Source organism: Malaclemys terrapin, chromosome 18, assembly GCF_027887155.1.
Source record: "Malaclemys terrapin pileata isolate rMalTer1 chromosome 18, rMalTer1.hap1, whole genome shotgun sequence".
Taxonomy (NCBI): Eukaryota; Metazoa; Chordata; order Testudines; family Emydidae; genus Malaclemys; species Malaclemys terrapin.
The window spans coordinates 13,543,926-13,558,830 of NC_071522.1; the positions used below are offsets into that span (position 1 = coordinate 13,543,926).

Here is a 14,905-nt window from a genome sequence, read left to right on the forward strand (position 1 = left end):
ATTTTTTCCACATCTATATAAAGGCTGAATCTGAACAGCATAAATCAAATCGCTGTAGTGTGTTATAGGTCTTTTGTATAGAAGGGCACAAGCCATAAAATCTTTATCTGAGGTTGGGTCTGGATTTAACCTTCCTACAGTGCCCCCTCCCCCCTACCTTCTCCACACTGCCCCCTGAAAGTTTGTGGAAGTTTGGAGTTTGTATTCTGGTTTGGACCCATCTCTAAACTTTCATACTGCTGTGTTGCTGTGTAGAGAATAGAATGCAGCTGATGTGTTTCAAAACTAATGATTCGTTGAAATGTCAGGGTTTCTGAACCCAAGCTTGGCAAATATGAAGGGGATTTTCTCCTTCCAGCCATACTATATCTAGCAAAGATTTATTTTTTAAATTGCTTCTCCAGTGTTACATTCCAATAGGAATCTACCAACTGAATTGTGATCACCTGTAGAGATTTTGTGTCTATGTAAGAAAGCAGGATACCTAGGTCAGTCAACACAGCACATCACTGTGTGTGTGAAATTTCAATCCAGGCATTGATCTGAGTCGGGATTGTACATTAAATAAAAACACAGGCTCTAGCATCTGGTGGGGAAGAAAATTCATTTTACAATGTTGTACATTTAACAAGCAAATTATTATAGTGTTCCAGAGATGCGGTCAGAGGGGACAAGAACAATATTCTATAGACAGAACTGCAGTTCCTCAGATGGTGAAAATCAACACAGCTTCATTAGTTCAATGGAGCTATGCAGCTTTACCCCAGTTAAGAATCTGGTCTATAGATGGGGACGTTTTTTGAGGCTCTGTTGAATGCCAGCTGTGATGAGATGTCTGGAAAGTCAGGCAGACTGAGTCTTGAAGGGAGCACTATTTTCTTGTCTGCAAACTTGAATGCACAAGTAACTACACCGCTCTCAGAGTATTTTATATTTTGTATTTATTTTTATAATGTACATACTGTGCATGTTAAAATCTCTCTCTCTCTAGGTGACAGGTTTATTTCTGGGTTGGGGTTGGTGGAGAGTGGGGGCCACTCCTTATATATCTTGTGTTTCTTCCTTATCTGTCATTGGCTCAAAGTGCGTTTTGAATTTTCGTTACCCTCATCTTCTCTCCATTTCTTCTGCTTGGTTGGAACACTAGCTTGCTGAGTCCTGTCTTAATTTAGGCCCCAGTTCTGCAACAACTTATACACGTATTTAACTTTGCGCACTGCAAGTTGTCTCATTTAAGCTAGCGGGTCTACTCATAGGCATAAAGTTAAGCACATGCCTAAGGCTTGCAGGATCAGTGCCTTAAATGTAAGCTCTCTGGGGCTGGACTTGTCTCTTTTTATACATTTGTCCATACTCCATCACATTGAGGGCCCATTTTTATTTTGGCCTCTAGAGAGTACTGTAAAGAGTAAATAATAATAATTAGAGATGATCAAAACTTTTTGTATGAAAAAGATTGTGGGTTTTTTGTTGAAAATTTCACACCCCCCCCCGAAACTTTTCATGATAGAATTAGTGGAGAAAATTTTGAAAATAATCGAAAATGTCTATTTTTACCAATATTTTCACAGAAATTTTGATCCATTTTTTTCTTGAAATCCTTATTAAAGTGTTTTGTTTTACCTCAAACCATGGTTTCTTACTGCAAACCAAGTGTTTGCCGAATGAAAAAAAAATGTAGGTAAAAAAACGTGGGGAATTTCATGAAAAACAGAAAATGGGTCCATTCCAAATGGCAAAATGGAAACAACATAAAAAATGTTAGTGAAATCATTTCTCCATTTTCTAACTAGCTTGAAGAAGTGTGTGCAGAGTACTTTATCAAGCTTTTCTGGCTGTTTGCAGTAGAGTCTTAAGTAATGCACCTTGTTCAGTCAGGGCATCTCAGTCGCGACAATTACTGAGACAAATATAGCTATTGTAGCCTATTGTAATGATCATTCTTTCTATGAATGCTGTTGGTCCAACGGAATTGGGAAATGCTCTCTTCACAAAATTCCCCTACATCCCTTTGTGTACCAGAAAACAGCTCTTTGTTTTTCTTATAGCTTCAAGTTACTCTTCTGTTTACCCTCAGAAAAAGGGTGTTGGGGGAAAGGTCATGAGAGACTAGAATCCTGTAGTACTCTTCTCGCTTCCCGAAACAGTCTGTTCTGATTGCAGTTCAAACAGCTGACTGTTGATTGCTGTACAGGAATCAAATTAGATGAGTTAAAAACCCATATCAATCACCCTCAGGCACACTTGCATATGAGACATAGAATCAAAAGCTTTATGGTAATCAAGGTAAAGTGGCTAATTAAAGTCCATTAAAATTGTCAAGTTGAAAATCCCCTCTCTCGACTTCTGCACCTTCTCAATCCTGTCTGTTTGACAAACCACAGCTGACTTCAGTTATTTTCTGTGGCAAAATGCGCCACAGCTGGACATGCTACTGAAGGCACCGTAAAAGTCAAGGTATACAATTGTACTCACACCTAGATTATGGGGATACATCCAGTCCTAGAGGCGGGAGGAAAGTGAAAGTAAGAATGTTTGGATTTAAAGTTTACAAACCTTGGAACTGGTTGCAATGTAGACACTGCAATAGGTCTCAAAGGGTTTAATGTTTTCCAATATACACCTCTACCCCGATATAACGCGACCTGATATAACACGAATTTGGATATAATGCGGTAAAGCTGTGCTCCGGGGGGGCTGGACTGCACACTCCGGTGGATCAAAGCAAGTTCGATATAACACGGTTTCACCTATAACGCGGTAAGATTTTTTGGCTCCCGAGGACAGCGTTATATCGGGGTAGGGGTGTATACCATAAAACTTAAAAAATTAAGATAAAGATCTAACTGTACTGAGACTCCATAGTGTCAGAAATGCCCTGTGACTAATATGCTGTGTTATTTCTAAAGCACTGGTCATCTTACTATATATGTGCCTGTTCTAAATTTAAGCCAAGAATATCCTCCTCTGAGATTGGCTTTTCCCAATTTAACCTCAATATCAAAGTGATTCAGAACGGCATGCCAGGCACCTCCATAAAAGGTGGAAATGACACACACGTCATTGGTACTTTGACATAATGAGAAAATGTCTCAGATTGCACTGTCAAATAATTGCATGCACAATTATTAGGAGGGGCTGTGGTTCATATAACCTTCAAAGCTTACCTGCCTGAGCTGCATGTGCAATCCGATAGTTAGATGTCTAAATCATATGAATTGCGCGCATAAGTAATTGAAGATCCAGTTATCGGTGCTTGCAAAATCAAAAGCTGGTTTGAGGCCTTTTTCCAAAATCAGGGTCAAAACTGTTAGGCACTATATTTTGATATGGGCTTAATGCCTGATATTTCAGAGGTGTGAGAGCACCTGTAGCTCTCATAAGCATCAGTGGGAGCTGCAGGCTATATGAACCTCAGAAAAATAGGCCTTAGTGTTCTCTATACTATAGTACAGGGGTCGGCAACCTTTCAGAAGTGGTTCATTTATTCACTCTAATTTAAGGTTGTGCATGCCAGTCATACATTTTAACATTTTTAGAAGGTCTCTTTCTCTAAGTCTGTAGTATATAACTAAACTATTGTTGTATGTAAAGTAAATAAGGTTTTTAAAATGTTTAAGAAGCTTCATTTAAAATTAAATTAAAATGCAGAGCCCCCCGGGCCGGTGGCCAGGACCCAGGCAGTATAAGTGCCACTGAAAATCAGCTCGCGTGCCGCCTTCGGCACACATGCCATTGGTTGCCTACCCCTGCTATAGTATGTAATGTCATTGGGACTGGATTTTTTCCTAGCTTTCAGATTTTTAAAATTTTGACCCCTGCTTTCAGGGTGATTGTTAGAAAGCTGTACTTTTCAAAATAAAAAGTTGTTTCAACCCAAAACCCAGAACGTTTTTGTTTTGAAAATATTGAACCTAGATGTTTTGACAATTTTGAAGTTTTTGAACCCCCCCCCCTCCCCCCGAATGGGAAATTTGTCAAAACCAGCCCTTTCCCACAAACAGTTTCAGGTTTGACGAATCAGAATTTCTAACGGGGGGGGGGGGAGAATTGTTTTATTGAAAATTCCTCATCAGCTCTAGAAGTGACATGATTTTTGGGTGCTTTTTGTTGGGTGCACAACTTGAGACAGCATTCTGAAAACCAGACTTCTTTAAAGGTGTCTCAAGTTGGGCACCCAAAACCTACTTTTGAAAACATTGGCCTATAGTATTTAGCTAAGAACATCACTGGCTGTGCTCACCATTGCTTGATTCTGCAATGGAAAAGCCTGGATTAACTCCACTGTGGTTTTGCTAACATTCACTTCTGATTGACGATGCTATTTTCAGGAAAAATCTCATGCCTGAAAAAATAGATGAATACTTCAGCTGAAGACAGGGAATGTGTAACTTAAACCTTCCCCCTCCCCTATTTTTGTGATCAACTTAAAGAGGACATTGTATGAAATACAGTGATGTTCATGTGTCAAAGGCATCAGAAGAAGATGCAGTGTGTGAACGAAAGGTTTAGTGAATACATTTTTCAGATGCTGCGGTCTGTCGTATTTCTACTATAGAGTGTCCCTATAATTTTGTTGTTTGTGTTTTGCTTCATGCACAATTATTTTTTTGTAACATTTCCTTTCTCTAAATAGTGTAAAGTACATTTCTGGAGGCAAGACGGTATATTATGTTAGACCATAAGTCTGACACTGAGGTTCCTTATCCCTACTCCCTAGAATAAAATCACCCCCAAAAGCTCTTTACTACTGACGTGGTAGAAAGTTCAGTTGAAGCCTACAGAAACTGCTGGTTACTCTGTTGCTATGAGTACAGTCTTTTGCCTTGTTAAAAACAAGGCGATCAATTCTCAAGTCCCCTCCAGCAGTTCACTTAGCATTTGTTGGCTCTTGCCAGATACCAATATTCTAGAGTAGTGAGGGAGGGAAACACAAATCGGCTGTCACAGAAAAAGGAAAAAAAGAATGAGTCAAGGAAGTAATTTTAATGTATGTGTTGGATCATTCGGCCTGTGACCAACAGGCAGACAAGGAGATTTTGCATTTTAGGTCTAAGGAAAAATGAGGTTCTTATCTGTTATCTAATATCAGAATGCAGATTGCACAGTACTGAAACAATACTGTGCAATCATCTTAGAAATCAAATCTGATGTTTATTCAGTGTGTTGCCTACAAAACACACTGGCATGAGAAGAGGCACACAATTGCTTAGGTGAAAGTGAATCATAGCCACAAACTTTGCAGTAAACCCAAGTTTGAGGCTAAAATGAATTGTGCCTCATTTTGACCATTGATAAGGAGTTAAGAACATAAGAACGGCTGTACTGGGTCAGACCAAAGGTCCATCTAGCCCAGTATCCTGTCTACTGACAGTGGACAATGCCAGGTGCCCCAGAGGGAGTGAACCTAACAGGTAATGATCAAGTGATCTCTCTCCTGCCATCCATCTCCACCCTCTGACAAACAGAGGCTAGGGACATCATTCCTTACCCATCCTGGCTAATAGCCATTAATGGATTTAACCTCCATGAATGTATCCAGTTCTCTTTTAAATGCTGTTATAGTACTAGCCTTCTCAACCTCCTCAGGCAAGGAGTTCCACAAGTTGACTGTGCGCTGTGTGAAGAACTTCCTTTTATTTGTTTTAAACCTGCTGCCCATTAATTTCATTTGGTGGCCCCTAGTTCTTATATTATGGGAACAAGTAAATAACTTTCCCTTATTTACTTTCTCCACATCACTCATGATTTTATATACCTCTATCATATCCCCCCTTAGTCTCCTCTTTTCCAAGATGAAAAGTCCTCGCCTCTTTAATCTCTCCTCATATGGGACCCGTTCCAAACCCCTAATCAGTTTAGTTTGTAAAGCTTCAAACTTCTTACATTTTAGGATCCACACTGTGACCTTGGAAACATAACCATTGAGAACACCTCAGAAGGTCCAACTGCTTTTCTTGATCTCTAAACCTCCTGAGTTGTACACTCAGGGACCCAAGTCAGGTCTAATTCTTCAATTGAATGGAAGAGGAGGACATCCATCCTGAGTTCCTGAGAAACTCAATTGGTCAGATGTACATTCTTAAATGAAGTTATCTGAACTGTTTAATCTTTGGATTTGTATGTGCCATGCAACAATGTAGCCATGCATTAGGACACCGACCTCAGGGCATGTTCTTCCCTCAGTTACATCCTGTGAATCTCTTTACAGCCCACTGAAGTGACTGGGGGTTGCACAGGTGTATCTGAGGGCAGAATTAGGCTTTTTTTTTTAATACTGTCATGCTGAGTTCATGATCTATGCGTGTTTCAAACTCTGTGTGGTCTTGTGGGGCACTGATTTTTGCAAACACACCAGATTGCTGAGAACTGTTTTCCACATCAGTTTTAGTAACGGTCCCAGGAGCCAGCGCTGGAAGCAATCGGAGCGCTCGTTTGGACTGTTTTCAGTAAAGTTGCTGAAAGCGTGGCTGAAGCACAGTGAGGCAGGGATGCCTGATCTTGTAGTCCTTAGGCAAAGCACCCATTGATATCAGTTAACGTGAAGTCAATGGGAGTCTGGACTGAGCGAGGATTCTAAGATTGAACTCAATGAGTTCTATTAAGTGATACATTCATTATAGAAAGATACAGCTGGGTGAGGCTCGTGAACTCTCGCAATGCTAAAAATACAACATCGTACGACAGATGAGTTCACTAATCTGCCCAATGGGAGTACGTTGCTGGTCTTGCCATTTATCAGTCCAGCCAGTTCCTTGGTGTTCCTGGGATTGTTTTGGTCTTGTGGCCTCAGCAACTGGCTTGGCAATTGATTGATGGATCTGGAGTTCATAGGAAGCAAAACTAGTATCTAAGAAAATAGTAGAATGAGAGAGAAGCAGAGCCACAATCCTGGGGAATTTGGAATGCCAACTATGCCTACATTCCAAGAGGAGGCCAACAATTCAGACCTACTGTTAATGGATCTATTGACTGAATGAGTCCGAGGCAGATGGGCAATTCCAAAAAAAAAACAAAAAAACTCTTCATAAGGAATCTGAAAGGCAACTGTGGTATGATCAGTTATGTTGTGTGTCAGTGTAGCCCTTTATATTTTTTACTAAATTCTACACTTGAAAGACAAGGTGATTTTGTAAGAATGACTGAAATAGGGTGTCCGATTCTAGGACCTTGCTTAGAGATGTAGAGCTGCTTTCCTGACTCATCTTGGCACCCACACTAGTTAGGTCCTCTTAGTTCCAACACTGGAGTTTTGCTTATTGAGATTTGAATGTTTCCCTTGGCCAGAGGGGTCCTGCAGTGAGAAACCCTAGGAAAAGGCTCCTGGAATAGGAAACTTAGGCTGAGATTTGTTTAGTTTTAATTTCACACCAAATCGAAACCCAGGAAGCAAGTAAATTTAAAGACCTCTAATGTGCAAGTAGGTTTACTGTGTTAACAGTTGAGCAAGAATGCTACCAGCACATAGTGACTTTACATAGTTCCGTCTCTGTCCTCTCACAGTAACATTTTTGTATCATGTACAAATCAGAAGTTGAATTTGCAAGGATAGTGGTTAGAAATCTCCACCTTGGACCATAAAATAGAGCAGCCTTTTATTAGCCATAAATAAGCTGCTTGCAATCAAAATGTAACTGATCATTTTGCTGATGTATTCATAAATCAAAATGCTGCACCACTGTAATCTCTCTAGTATAGCCATAGCCTAAGAGTTTTCTGTAATTTTTGTCTACTGCCAAACTGAATGCATACGTTTTTGCAGTGAGTCCGCTGTGTAATAACCATTCTCACTTACATACGTTGGAGAGAAGCTGTCTGCTTATTTAGGAGAGACCAGATGATCTTCCCTCTTTCCCTACTTCTTCCTGTAGGACTTGTCTTGGGAAGGCCATGTGACTCCTGTGCCTTCCTTTGGTTAGGGTCATGGCTTGGTGAGTGGTTTTTCCTTTCTAGCTGTTGCTTGACCTCAGCACTCCCCTTTGCTTTGTCCTGCTGCTGCACTGCTTTCTACACTCAGCTGTTCTCTGGGGCTTCTGAAATCCTGGAGCTATTTAAAACCTTGGCCGTGGTAACATTTCAGCTGCTATATTGCCCTCTTCGGCGCAAGTCATGGAGAAACTCCACGTGCCGCTAAATGTAAGAGAGATTCTGAATCAAGAGGTGCAGTTAAGGGATCCTGCTGCTATCTCAGGGAGCGTCTGGGACCTCGCAGGTTCCCACACTAAATCATGCAACTGGAGAGGGTAAAGAGGCAGGAGAGAGTGGCATATCCTCATTGTCGATTGTGGGGAGAGTGTCTATGGGCTTAAACGTTAGCATGCTTATGCAGAGCATATTTTGGAACCTCCAGACGTCTGTCTATCCAGCATGCGGGGGGGACGGGAATGGGGGGAACATGATTCAGAGCTGCTGCCACAGCAGTTAACTTTTGACTTCTAATCAACTTGGGGAGCACAGCCTCTCAGAGCAGGGCTATCCATTCCACTGCAGCACGCAGGTTTAATTGTGCCCCCAAGCCACACACCAAAAGAATGAGAACTGTTTCCTTAACTGAATCGCCACTCCGCAATGGAAAGAGAGATGAAAAGAGAGGAGAGCATTTTGGGGTTGTAAATACGTTATTCTCCCTTGGCCTTTACAGCATTTCAATGTTAGTTATTCAAATGCTTCCATTAAAAACAGGTTGGGTTGTTTTTAAACAAAATAAACAAGTTGAAAGTAGCCACTGCTAGATTTTCCTGTTAGGGCTGATCTACACATAGTTAAATCATTATAAAAACGGTATCACTTTAAAAACAGATATAGTTACATTTAATGAAACTCCCGGGTGTGAGCGCGGTTATAGTAATTATCAGAGTGTTTGTATCCACTTAATTACCAAAATAAAAGGGCTGATTTTTATATAAAGCTAGTTTATGCTGGTATTACTGCATCCACAGTAGAGGTTGCACTGATTTAACTATATCTGTTTTGATTTGTGCATAAGCAAAAACTAAGTATACTGATTTATAGTCAAACTCTTGGATATTCCTCTCAGGTATTCCTTTAGTGCATTAAGAACACAAACTCTGTTTGAAGACTTGTATAGTTGTCTGAACCCAGATCTATTCTGTCCCTGATTCAACAAAATTGATAAGAACATGATAATCCCATCTCTATTCAGCCAAGCATGTAAGATGTCCTACTGATGTCAATGTCTTAAACTTAAACACATGCTTAATTTGTTTGCTGCAACAGCCTCTGTGAAGCTCTCCTACCTCTCTAATTTGGCGGATAATGATTCACATTATCCTTTGTTCTGAGCTCTCATGAAGAGGACATACATAGTGCTGAAATGGATCTTTAGTGGCCCACAGCTGGGCGCATTGTTACCGGTACCAGTGAGAATTCGGAAACCAATATGCTTAATGCACAGTAATTTATTTGAGAAAGAATTACACAAGTAGTTAAGTTTACATAGTACACATCTTTCCCAATAAGCCTCAGTTCCTCAAGCATAAACCCTCAATAACTATGTTAGCCTTACACAGTATCCTGATTGGCAAACAAAGCAGGTTTATCTACCGATTCTAGATGGAGAAGCCTTCTCTTCTTTTCCCCTCTCAGCTACTTGGTCCGTCAAGTGTCCCCCGAAGCAGGGTCTAGGTCACCCTGAGGACTTCTGTCTTCAGATGTTAAGTTAGTTCCCCAATTAACTAATTTACTTTGCTTAGCATTTGCCTTTGCTTAAAGGAGTCACATGTCCCAGAAATATGGCTTGTGGGTGTCTTATTACTGATTTTCTTTAATTAATATTTTGGAAGGGACTGAAAAGCAGACACAGACCAAAGTTCAATCACCCTCTTATCAATTATTCACTTAAGCTCTTCCCGTGATGCCATCCAGAGTGGTCAGTTTGACCCAGGTCAGCTTGTACTAAGCCCACTGATTGCATGATTTTACGTAAGCTGGTTCCCTTGCTGATCTTCCAAAGTTCGATGTTGAAACATACACACAGACTGAGCCTTTATTAACCATTCAGGTGCTGTTTTAGCCCTGCCAGTAATTTTCCACACCATTTATCTAATGCTAAGAGAATCCTGCTCCCAGAATCCTCTAGCAGATTCCGACATACCAAGCCATACCAAACTCATGCTTACCACATTCATTCATAGCAATTCATAATAATTTGGCACTGACCCAACACATAGCATCATACATACAAAACCAGAACATTATTACTTGATTGCTGGCTCCATCTAATGTGATCTATCCATGGATTTATCATGTGCATATCACTGTTGTTGTTATTAATATTGCAATAGCACTTGGAGGCACCAGTTAGGAACAGTGGTGTGTTATAGGAGTGCTCTACACGGGAGAGATGTCTTATTATGCACAGCTCTTTACATGAAGCTGTGATCCAGCACATAGCACAGTGGCCTCTTGTAGTAACAAGACAGTGTCTGCCCCAAAGACCCCTTGATCTTGGTTAATGACAAGATGCAAAAAGTGGAAGGGACAAACAAATTGTGTCAGGTGATAGTACTAGATAACGGTGATATGAGCATGCTTTCCTGTAGGCTAATGGGGTGGTATACAGTGCAGCTTGCAATGCCTCGCTGTTATCAACAGGCAGTGCTCTATAAGCAACAAGCAGTCCAATGTGAAAAATAAGAACCATCAGATCCATCACTAAGGGGAATGATTAAGTTTGTCATTGCACCGACAGCGTCCTAAAGTTTAGATAGCTTTTGTTAAGTGAGTGAATCAAACATCTCGGTGTTTGTACTGCATCTACTGCTTCTCAAAACTAATTAGTTGAGCTGGTAAAAACATGTGACGGAGTAGTTTTCTGTTGAAAAATGCATTTTCATCAAAATCTAACTTTTTTCAGGAGTATGTCAATTTCAGCAAAAGTTTTGACAGGAAAAATTTTATTTGGAGAACATTGATTCCTTTTGTTTAGACTTAAAATTCCATACATTTAATGTGTGTTAATATACATTATAATATAAAATAAGCATTTCATTTTAACTTCCACATTTTATTAAATGTTACGTAAATATTTTGTTTCATGTTGAAATACCATAAGGTAAAAATGCTTCGTTTTGATAAATATTTTCAAATCATTTTTTTCCTAGCATTGTCGTTTTGCTGGGAAACGTAGCTCTTTATTCCAATCTGGAACAGAAATTTTTTTCAAAATATTGGGATTTCCTATGGAACGGAAATTCTGGTTTCCTGACCAGATCTACTAAGCAGTCAGCTGATGGCAAACCGTCACCAGATCAGCTTTATCTGGTATTCCGTCTCTGTTAAATATATTGATATATATATGGGGAGAAAGCTCAGTGTTTGGCCAAGTTTTAAATAGCTCATTCCCTGACTTTATTCCAGTTCAGATACGGTGTATATTGGTGGGAGAGGGGGGAGCCTATAAACTGGTGAATCGTTATCCTTGGGATCCCTCTGCATTGTCTGGTTGTGGTCACTTAATAATTTATTGGGTCATCACACTCTCTGGTAACCCCCTGCTATATGGATTTCACATTTAACTTTTTTTGTGTTTTTATTAAATTTTACTCTAATTATTAATTGTTTTTTTAACAGTGAACACGGTAAGTGTACTAATGCATAGCGTTATTTTATTTCATGCAATTAAATATAGCGGTGAAGGCCAGACTGAAATATTGTACATATACATGACTGTGTTAACATCACCTATATTTTTACATATTGATGGTGAAATCAAAACTGACAATACAGAACTGGGCCTGTCTTCACTGGAAATCAGGCTAATTATTTTCTCCCTATCAAAAAAATGTGAAATTTACAGTGCAAAGGCTTTTAAGGAAATGCAAACATCTCCTTGAATTTCAGGTAGTGCTGCATTTCATGGAAAGGTTTTCATACCTCCCCAGGTTTCTGAATGAACTCCTGAAAGCCATTTTTTTTGGGTTAAAGACTTAGTCACTGTATACAAAGGGATTGCCTCGAGTAGGGAAATGTGAACTGTTGTAACTACATTGATGTAATTTCTGGAGGTAGGTTGTGCTCAGGTCAGCCCCCAAAGAGGGATTGCAATGATGTGGTCTTTCCATCAATGGCTATTGAAAATGGTGCCACATGATGGCTCTGAGGGTGGTCAGTTAAAGTAATTAAATTTTCCATCTCTCCCATAATCCCTTTTCTTCGGGTTTGCCACCGATGGTATAACTAATAACAGAAACTCTGGGTTAACGCCGCTCTGATACCGTAGCTCAAGCCAAAGTGCAAAGTTCATGCTAGCAAGGCTGTCACTAGGTTTCCTCGTGGCTGGCCTCTCTAGTTGATACATCACCATGTTATTTAGATGATAGCTATAGCTATCGAGAGGTTATTCGTCAGTCCCAGAAATAGTCCAAGAATTGAAGACTCTGCAGCTTTCTAAAAACTGGGGCGAGAGGAGGCTTTACGGTACTAACAACAGTTTTAGGTTATTAAATATGGCATTAATATTAGAGATTGATACCTGGGTCCCAATTATGCAGCATGAGTTAAACACCAAAAAGGTTGGTGTAGGAGTTTGGCCCGTTATAAAGATTGGGGACATTTGCAGAATTCAGGTAAGGGTTTGGATTTTGAGCAACAATCTTAAAAATCAAGCATAGTTGGATGTTGGTTTGAGCAACAATGGGTCGTTATTACTTATCCTAATCCTACAGAATGTAAAATATATCTCATGTCACCTGACCACTGGAATATGGGCTATTCCGATGTGGGTCTCTCTCATGCTGTCTTGTTGAATTATTCATATAAAGTGGAATGGCTTCCATAGTTACTGGGCCTAGAGACAGAATGTGAGACTGACTCCATAATCCAGTGGTCAGAGCACTCACTTGTCTCCTCTTTAGTCAGATGGGGAAATTGAACCAGGGTCTTCCATAGCTTGGGTGAGTTCCCAAACCCAGTGGTTTTCAACCTGTGATCCGCATACCCCTGGGGATCCGCAGACTATATCTAAGATTTCCAATGGGGTTCACATCTCCATTAAAAATTTTTTAGGGGTCCGCAAATGAAAAAAGATTGAAAACCGCTGCCCTAACCAGTGGACTAAAGTTTATAAGAGAGACTGCCTCTTCCTTCCCGCCACTCCTTGGCCATTTTGTGCAGAGGTAGGTGTGCTCGAGAACACCTACTGGATTTGGGCCCACAGGCAAGATAGGCGCTGTTCCACCTATCTTCACCTGGCTTGTGGGTCATGCTGGGGCGGAGATGAGCATTCTGGATGCCTACCTGAGGCAGTGGTGGGCATATCCAGAGGCAGAAACCTAGGTTCCTATGGGAATTGAGGGTTTGGTGAAAATTGAGGTGCCAAGTGAATTTAAGATTAGATGGAGCTGAGTGGGAGTTTTGTGGATTGCAAATCTGGGCTAAAGTTGCCCAAGTCCCTTTGTAGATCTGGGTCTAAGCGCCCAATGTCGCATAAGCCTCCTAAACTGTATTGCCTGCTCTGTAACAGACTTAACGCCCAGTCCCATCCCTCCTTTCAGCATTAGACTACAGTCACAATGGGTTCTTCGGTCAATAAAAGTGGAAGGAGACTTCCAAAGAGTTTGTTTTCAGTTAGAGCCTTGAAGGTACTAGTTCAATTAGAAGCAGAGGAGGATCTGAGCTGCAGTGTTTGTGCTTGTTGGAATCCAAATTTTTGGATTGGGTCTGCCTCTAATTAGTCTATTTCCTTTTGCGTCAGTTATTTAGGTGGGGAAACAGTAGGATTACCATATTTCAGCAAGCAAAAAAGAGGACGGGAGGAGCCCCGCCCTAGCCCCGCCCCTGCCCCTCCCACTTCCCGCCCCCCCAGAACCCCCAACCCTCCCCCCGTTCCTTGTCCCCTGACTGCCCCCTCCTGGGACCCCTGCCCCTAACTGCCCCCCAGGACTCCACTCCCTATCTAAGCCTCCCTGCCTCTTGTCCCCTGACTGCCCCAACCCTTATCCACACCCCCACCCCCAGACAGACCCCTGGGATTCCCACGCCCCATCCAACCACTCCCCACCCCCTGACAGCCCCCCCCCAGAACTCCCAACCCATCTAAACCCCTCTGCTCCCTGTCCCCTGACTGCTCCGATCCCTCTCCGCACTCCTGCCCCCTGACAGCCCCCCCGAGAACTCCCAACCCATCTAAACCCCTCTGCTCCCTGTCCCCTGACTGCTCCGATCCCTCTCCCCACTCCTGCCCCCTGACAGCCCCCCCCAGAACTCCCAGCTCCCCACCCCCCCGCTCCTTGTCCCCTGACTGCCCCCTCCTGGGATCCCTGCTCCTAACTGCCCTCCAGAACCCCACCCCCTACCTAAGACTCCCTGTTCCTTGTCCCCTAACTGCCCCCTCCTAAGACCCCCCCCCCAACTGCCCCCCAGGACCCTACCCCCTACCTGTACCCTGACTGCCCAAAACTTTCTCCACTCCCCCCAAAAAGCCCCCCCCCCCGTTTCTTGACTGCCCCCTCCAGAACCTCCCTGGCCCCCTTACCCTGCTGCTCAGAACAGGGTGTTGGGCTCTGTGCGAGCCGAGCCGGACACATGGCTGTGCTCCCCAGCACAACAAAACCCGGTCCCTGGCCCTGCACAGTGCTGCTGGACCGGGCTGCAGGGGAGAGCTGCCGGCTCAGAATGCAGGGCGGATCCGGCTCCTCTACAGCTGCTCCAGAGTCCAGCCCGGGACTTTCCTGCAGCCCTCCCAGCTGCTCGCTCTGCTCTGCCGGGGGAGGGGGGGAATCCCGGACATTTTGAGTGTTTTACAAATTCCCCCCGGACGCTATTTTTAGAACAAAAAGGAGGACATGTCCGGGTAAATCCGGACGAATGGTAACCCTAGGAAACAGTGATGTGAAGTCACGCACTGTTACCTGCTGTTTCTTACTCTGCCACACTCAGGTTTGGA

The 14,905-nt window shown here is 42.3% G+C and overlaps 1 protein-coding gene and 1 long non-coding RNA gene across 2 annotated transcripts in view; one reads left to right on the plus strand and one right to left on the minus strand.

The window, feature by feature from the left end:
• CALN1 (calneuron 1) overlaps positions 1-14,905 on the plus strand; it is a 172,877-nt gene that overhangs the window by 107,833 nt on the left and 50,139 nt on the right. The window lies entirely within an intron of this gene.
• LOC128825791 (uncharacterized) lies at positions 586-10,503 on the minus strand. The gene is made up of 2 exons (XR_008442732.1): positions 9,565-10,503; positions 586-2,186 (listed from the first exon to the last, which is right to left on the minus strand). It is a non-coding gene; the product is annotated as an uncharacterized LOC128825791 (long non-coding RNA).